The 8,103-nt window shown below is 44.6% G+C and overlaps 1 non-coding gene across 1 annotated transcript; it reads right to left on the bottom strand.

The window, feature by feature from the left end:
• Nucleotides 1-622: 622 nt before the first annotated feature.
• LOC130297131 (U6 spliceosomal RNA) lies at nt 623-729 on the bottom strand. The gene has a single exon (XR_008849411.1). It is a non-coding gene; the product is annotated as a U6 spliceosomal RNA (small nuclear RNA).
• Nucleotides 730-8,103: the final 7,374 nt, after the last annotated feature.

Here is an 8,103-nt window from a genome sequence, read left to right as displayed (position 1 = left end):
ACTAGTAGAAAAGAAGAAAAGATTAATAGGGAAGAATACAAATCATAAATAGTAAACATATAGACTAACATTAGATACAATTCTGTAAATCCAAGGGATAAACCCTTTAGTCTTAAGTTACTGGTAGAGGAAATTACCACCTTCAGCTGAAAAAGCTCAAGGGAACACATTACCACCTCAACTTATGGGGAACAGTGGGTGGGCAATCCAAAGCAAGACTTAGAACTGTCTACTTATCGTCTTCACCTCTCGTCACCCTCCACCCCTTATGTTAAACTTTCCCAACATCTGACCAAATAAACAGATAACCTGATTATGTAACTAAATTCTGCATGGTTAAGCCAGATATTGGGTATCAAAAATTAAGCGGTTATATACTAGAAAAACATTTGTAATTATATTTTTTTTGGCCTTAAATACTTATTGTAATTATAATAGTAACTCCTGTTTGACTAAAGAAACATTTTGGATAATCTATACCCTAATGGTAACTGTAAACAGGGAAACTACTCTTCTCCTGTCGAATACCCCTCATCTAAGCAGATAATCTCAGCATACTTATGATCCAATAAAATGTCCTCTTAGAGCTCAAGTTGTAGGTTCATTTCTATAATGTCCACGAAAAAATATGGAACGCTTCACGAATTTGCGTGTCATCCTTGCGCAGGGGCCATGCTAATCTTCTCTGTATCGTTCCAATTTTAGTATATGTGCTGCCAAAGCAAGCACTTACAGATTTTATTAAGCTCTTTGTACTGTTTAAATGTTATCGCTGACCCATCAGATTTGTATTTTTTGAAGGCTATTTTTTTTGTTGTTTATTGCTCTTTTAACATCATGTGTCAGCCATGTAGGATTTAGTTTTAATCGTTTATATTTGTTCCCCTTTGGTATATATTTAGATGTATAGTTATTTAGAGTTGATTTAAAGATGTCCCATTTACCTTCTGTGTAGGAAGTGAGTGTAGGCATGCGTTAATAGGGGATAAGATTTCTAGGGGCGGAGTACCCCTTTAACCCCTTCCCGACCCATGGCATACATGTATGCCATGGGTCAGCTCCCATTCTATAACGTGGGGCCACGGCGTGGCCCCTCGTCATAGCGGGTCGGGTCTGGCACCTAGCAATGGCCAGGACCCGTGGCTAATAGCGCGCGGCAGTGATCGCGGTACCGCACGCTATTAACCCTTTAGACGCGGCGTTCAAAGTTGAATGCTGCATCTAAAGTGAAAGTAAACTAATGCCGGTTAGCTCAGGGAGCTGCTCGCGATCGCCGCGGCAAAATCGCGGCATCCCGAACAGCTTACATGACAGTCGGAGGATCCCTACCTGCCTCCAAGCTGTCCGATCGCCGAATGACTGCTCCGTGCCTGAGATACAGGCAATGGCAGTCAAGCAGCAGAATCATTGATCACTGGTTTCCTATGAGAAACCAGTGATCAATGTGAAAGATCAGTGTGTGCAGTGTTATAGGTCCCTATGGGACCTATAACACTGCAAAAAAAAAGTGGAAAAAAAAGTGAATAAAGATCATTTAACCCCTTCCCTAATAAAAGTTTGAATCACCCCCTTTTCCTATTTAAAAAAAAAAACAGTGTGAATAAAAATAAAAATAAACATATGTGGTATCTTCGCGTGCGGAAATGTCTGAATTATAAAAAGATATTATTTATTAAACCATACGGTCAATGGCGTATGCGCAAAAAAATTCCAAAGTCCAAAAAAGCTTATTTTTGGTCACTTTTTAAATCATGACAAAATAAATAAAAAGCGATCAAAAAGTCCAATCATTACAAAAATGGTACCGCTAAAAACTTCAGATCACGATGCAAAAAATGAGCTCTCATACCATCCCATACACAGAAAAATAAAAAAGTTATAGGGGTCAGAAGATGACAATTTTAAACATATAAATTTTCCTGCATGTAGTTATGATTTTTTCCAGAAGTACAATAAAATCAAACCTATGTAACTAGGGTATAATTTTAACCGTATGAACCTACAGAATAAAGAGGAAGTGTCATTTTTACCGAAAAATGTACTGCGTAGAAATGGAAGCCCCCAAAAGTTACAAAATTGTGTTTTTTCTTCAATTTTGTTGCACAATGAATTTTTTTTCCGTTTCTCTGTAGATTTTTGCGTAAAATGACTGATGTCATTACAAAGTAGAATTGGTGGCGCAAAAAATAAGCCATGATATGGATTTTTAGGTGCAAAATTGAAAGAGTTATGGTTTTTTAAAGGTAAGGAGGAAAAAATGAAAGTGCAAAAATGAAAAAAACCCTGGGTCATGAAGGGGTTAAGAAATTAAAAAGTTAGAGTAGGCATGCCTTACAAGCAGGTAGAAAAATAACAGTTGGGAGAAATTGCAGGATGCAAAGCAAAGTTTTGTTGGGACAGATTTTGGGTGTGTTATCGCCCATTAAAAAATTTACTTTAGGGGGGCGTGTCTAGCCATGGTTGTATGAGGACGTGCTGCTGAGGAGCTCCTGCCTGCCGTTAGCTATTTTTGCCCTTCTTGTGCTGTGCCTTTGGGGAATAGATCGAGGAACAAAAAGAAGAAGGTCTCTGGCATCCCTCCACCACTTCCCATGTCTCTCGACACTTACTTTACCCGGGCCCAGCCCTCCCGCACGGGGACCCCGCTGCCTGCTCTGATGCCCGGCGCCATCTTGGAACAGCGGAGTGGTACACGCACGGCCCCTCCGGCAGCCACGGCTCTGATACAAGGCCGCACTGAAGAGGAGTGCGCCCGCCCTCGGGATCATCACTGCTCCCCTCCGGAGCATTCTGGTGCTCCTCCAGCCATCCCTTCTGAAGCGCTGCGTCCTCCGGCTCCTGCCCCTGCTCTCCAGCCCTCCGGCTCTCCCAGGCAGCAAGATGGCGGCACGCAGCAGGCCCACCTTCCTGACGTGGCTCCCGCTCTGCTTGTGTGCGGTCTAGAGCCTGGACCCTCACGGAGCCAGGTAAGAGGAACCCCTGAGAGACCCCCAGCCATGGAGGTGCTTCCTGTCAGCGGTCCCCCCACATTGGACTTGCTCACAGGGGATACCCTGTTAACCCCCACGGTACCTCACCTACAGCCTCCACTAGGCCCATCCCCACCCTCCTGGAGGGGCACTACGGCTATGTTGCATCTGGATGTCCCTCTCCGGAGACCCGAGGAGGCTTCTCCCCCAGGGTCTCCCCAAGTACCTCCTACAGCCACCATCTCTATTACCTGCTGGCCTGGTAGCTGGGTCACCTTCCCCCCCATGGGTGTCTGGCTCTTCCTGGGCTGCTGGCTCACATTCTGCCTCATCATCTCCTGCAGGGTCTGCACTAGCTGCCTCCCCTCCAGCCTCTGCACCTTCCAGCCAGGGGCCATCACCCTCGCCCCCTCCTGGCCCTCTACTGCCTCCCACACACCAGGAGGTAGCCTGCAGCTTGGATGCCACCCCACCACTTTTCCGCTCTTTATGCATTGTGATGTGGTAGTGCCTCCTGCCATTGCGGCCTCTGCTCCTATCACTCTGGCCGACCTACAGTCGTTGGTACAGTCTCTCCCAACTAAAGATGATATCTCTACACTGACCCGACAGGTGGTCCTCGAATGCAAGCAAGAATTTGCACAACTACGTTCAGACCTTTCCTCTGTGTCCTCCAGGGTGGAGACGGTGGAGGCGGCACAGGACTCTACTTTAACCTCCCTTCAGGCTTTGCAGGCTGTAGTAAGTGGCCACACTGACCAATTGTTCCATCTTCAGCAACACTTGGATGATATTGAAAATCGTAGCCGCAGGAACAACATCAGAATCCGTGGTTTGCCAGAGGTGGTGTCATCTGGGGAGCTGTGGGAGGCCCTTCCTGCTATTTTCAATGACCTCCTAGACAGGCCTCCTGAGGCGCACATAGAGATGGACCGAGCACATAGAGCTCTGCGCCCACCGAGCTCTGACGACCGCAATCCAAGAGACGTAATCTGCCGGATACACTTTTATGCCCTGAAGGAGGACATTTTGCGACGTGCGAGAAGACGTCGACAGATCACCTACAAGGACGTCCCTGTCCAGTTGTACCCCGATCTCTCGCGCCATACACTGGCCCAACGAGCTGCTCTTAAGCCCCTGCAGGTCCTGCGTGACAGGGACTTTCCGTACCGCTGGGGTTTTCCTTTCTCCCTCACAGTGCGCAATAGGGGGAGCGTGGTGTCCCTGCGCTCTCCGGAGGATCTTCCCAGCCTTCTCCAAGCTCTGGATTTACCTGAGGTGGTGCTTCCGGAATGGCCTTGGTTGCATTCCCCTCCGTTCCACCGTTCCAACGGCCAGTCCCGCCCCCTACTTCACCTCCGGCGAGAGCCCCTCGCTCTGGACTCCCTCCTAGAAACTCTCGCGGACCCCGAGTGGCCCCTCAGTCTCGCCAGTCGCATCTGCCCTCGGTGGCTCCTGCTTCTCGTAGGGCCTCGCAACCTACCACTTGATCTTTCCACTAGAAATGTGCTATTTAGCAGTTGATTGCTCATTTTTATTAATGTTATCTTCTGGTGCTACTGATAGTTGCCATTTGGGGATTTGGGATTATTGTATTAGAAACTGTAATGTCACTATTCTCTCCCCAGTGCCTCTAATTGTGCTTTTTGTATGTTTTCCCCCCTTTTCATCTGACTCATTTTCATTGTCCTCTAGCACTTTTGGCCTCTTTTCAGCTACTGTTACATATTCAGCAGTGTAGTGGGTTCTGTCTCTCTCGCTACCTGACTAACTTTAACCCCCTATAGGTATAGGGCTCCTGGGGACGATCTGGTCCTTGGGACTTCTTCCCTCCTTTACTACTTATTGTTCTTGTTAGTTTCCGCAGCAGTAGTCTCTTCTCTCTGTCTGTCTACTGCTTATTTCGTTACCCCTCTTTTTTCTTTTCTTTTCTTCTTTCTCTTCTCTCTTGTTTTGTTGGTCTGTCTTGTGTAGGTGTTTGCTGCTCTTGTTGTGTACCTGTTCTCCTTTTGTGTTGCTCCTTTTTGTTTTTCCCCCTTGTCTTATCCCTGTGTTTTGTTTCCCCCCCCTTTTTTTTTATCTGACCCCCTATAATAGCACCTCATTCCTGTACTAACTCTGGTTTTTTGTTTTCTCTCGGTTTCTCTGAGTTTCTCATGGCAGATCTCAAGATTATTTCTTTTAATGCCAAAGGTCTCAACACCCCGGAAAAAAGGGCTCAGATCCTTCACCATTGTCACAAGCAACGGGCTCATCTGGTATGTTTTCAAGAGACACATTTTAAGGTAGGCCACACACCCTCTCTCAAACATCCACACTACACCTCCTGGTTCTGTGCTGACAATCCTCTGTCCAGATCCTGTGGGGTGGCGATCGCAATTCACAAGTCTCTTCCCCATCAGGTTCTGAACTGTACGATTGTCCCGGATGCACGTTACTTTATCTTTTCTTTAAGTATTGGGGGACACGAATTCTCGATTCTTAATGTCTACTGCCCCAATCTCCAACAGATCCCCTTTTTGCTTGACTTTATTGATGTTGCTCTCCCGCTACTTAGGGGCACTGTTGTCTTATGTGGTGACCTTAATCTTACTTTGCGAGGAGGTAGAGGAAGAAGGACCACTGATAATCCAGGCGCTGCTAGCTCAAAAACACCGGAGGCAAGGGGTTATAGATGAAAGATCCTTGAGATCTATGCAAAAAAGCATATCACCCACGATATAATCTGGGTACTGTAGTGCGAGTCGCTGCTATGCCGATGGGTTGCAGGAGGAAACAAGTCGTCCTGGGAGTCAATATTAGAAGTAGAGCAGGAAAAAACCCTCAGGTATGGCGCTGCAGACTCTTGTAGACAGATGAGGCGGATGCCAAAGGTAATAGGAAAGTCCTCAGCAGGACATTTTATTTAAAAAAAACAATAAAATGGACAAGATGACGCGTTTCGAGGGTAAACCCCTCTTCATCAGATCAGCATAACATACATAGGACACATGGCAAGTTTAAATACAATGTGAACTGGCGCCAAAAACGCAAAGTGGGCGTGGCTAGAATGGTCAAAGGTCACTACAGGTGTTGCCCTTACACACCTAGCATAGAATCAACAATCATAAAAACATGAAAATATAGTAAGGAAAGGATGTACAATTGTATAGTGTGAACCATGGTAGGCTAAAGGGGTGGATGTTCTGTGATGCTGCATTGAAGCAGCGACATATATAAGTGCAGATAACGGCAGCACTCATCCCGAGATGATTGCTAGGGACGCGTCGCTAACCACATGGGAGGCGGGGGGATGGAGCCAATCAGCGACGTACAGCTGCATTGACCCATCAGCGGACTGCGCGGTCCGGCCAATCAGCTGGCATTGCCGTGCTGTTTGCAGGAAGCGACGCGTCCCTGCTGGTTGTTAGGGACGCGTTGCTATGAATGGGACGATGGAAGCGAGGCCGTCATTTACGAAGGTCGGAGTTACTAGCCCTACCCCGTGACAAAAGGGGCGGAACATGATAAATAGGCAGCGCGATTAGAACTAGAAAAACACTCATAGGGGTGGGCTAAAAGTTAAGGGCCTACAGCAGTTGCAAATGGACTGCCAGAAATAATAAAATGTAAAGAAAAAGGAGATTAATAGAAATGGATCATAGACCCATGATTATCAGATGAAGCGTGTCTAGAGAGCCATAATAAATCAGGGCATAGGGGTAACATAACCAAAATGTAAGAATATATGAGTGGTAACAAAACCATAGCTGTCTATGACAAGTATACACATAGAAGTGTAGAATAAAATAGATAAGATGGTTTTAATATAATGATAATAAAACCGGACGTAAGGGGGCAATAAATCACCAACAACCTCGTCGAAAAGAGTGTGACATATAAAGCAGAAGCCCAAATGTCTATGGTAAATTAGATAAAAGAATAACAGTATATAGGAAAATACGGTAAAAAAATTGATATAAAATGAAAGTAAAGATATAAATGTAAATATTATAAATATGGATATAAATCTATATATATATATAAAATTCATGGATATAAAATCAATATTAACATAAGGGAAATCAATATAAATATAAATGTCATAAATATTAAATTTAGAGAATTTAGAATTTAGAGCAGTGTTGGGATGTTAGTAAAACCACATAGAAGCACACGGTAAATAAGATGCAAAATATGTTAAAATGTAAACACTCGATAAATTAGTGAGTAAATATTGGACCAAAAGTATATATAACAAATATTGAGTAATTGATACAAGAGAAACAGATAACCCTGTGGACAGATAATAATAATATTGGTGAGGATTACAGGGAGCATTCAATAAGTTCATTAAGGCCTCCGGGTGCAAGAGTTTTGAGTTTATAGATCCAAAAGTTCTCTCTTTTCCTCAATGTACTGAATCTTTGCGGGTCCTCTTTTGAGATGCCTTCAATAGGTGTAACCGTAATGCATCGGAAATCTTGCTTGTGTACCTGAAGAAGGTGTCTGGAGACACTGTGTAGCAAGAAACCATGAAAAGTTGCTACGATGTTTGTTAATTCTTTCCCGTAGGCAACGGATGGTACGGCCCACATATTGGAGTTTGCAAGGGCATTCCAGTAGATATATCACATATTGAGAGGAACAGTTTAAAAAGGTTTTGATATTAAAATGCTCGCCTGTTTTGGTGGATGTGAATTTTTTAAAGCGATTATTAATACTGGCACAACATTTACATCTTGTGATGCCACATTGATAGCTACCTATACTGGTCAAACAATTATTAGTCTGGCCAGAAGTAGCAGCTCTTAGTCTGCTAGGGGTGACTTTATTGCGTAGAGTGCGCCCACGTCTAAAAGTGACCGAGGGTTTGTGGGGTAGAATGTCACATAGGTAGGGATCTTTTAATAGGATCGGCCAGTGTTTGGATAGAATTTCCTTAACCTGCGTATTTTCCCGTGTGAAGGTGGTAATAAAATTGGAGGACCAGTCATAGTTTTTGGAATTGTTGCGTGTTGTTTTAGACAGACATTCGGCTTGTGTCTGTAAGCTGGCCTTCTTGTATGCCGACTCTATAATGGCCTTAGGATATTTCTTTGCTTTAAAGCGAGTTTTAAGAGTGTTGCTCTGGAGTTTGAAATCTTCCAAAGTA

This window comes from Hyla sarda, chromosome 12 (genome assembly GCF_029499605.1).
Source record: "Hyla sarda isolate aHylSar1 chromosome 12, aHylSar1.hap1, whole genome shotgun sequence".
Taxonomy (NCBI): Eukaryota; Metazoa; Chordata; class Amphibia; order Anura; family Hylidae; genus Hyla; species Hyla sarda.
This window is presented reverse-complemented; position numbering and strand designations above follow the sequence as displayed.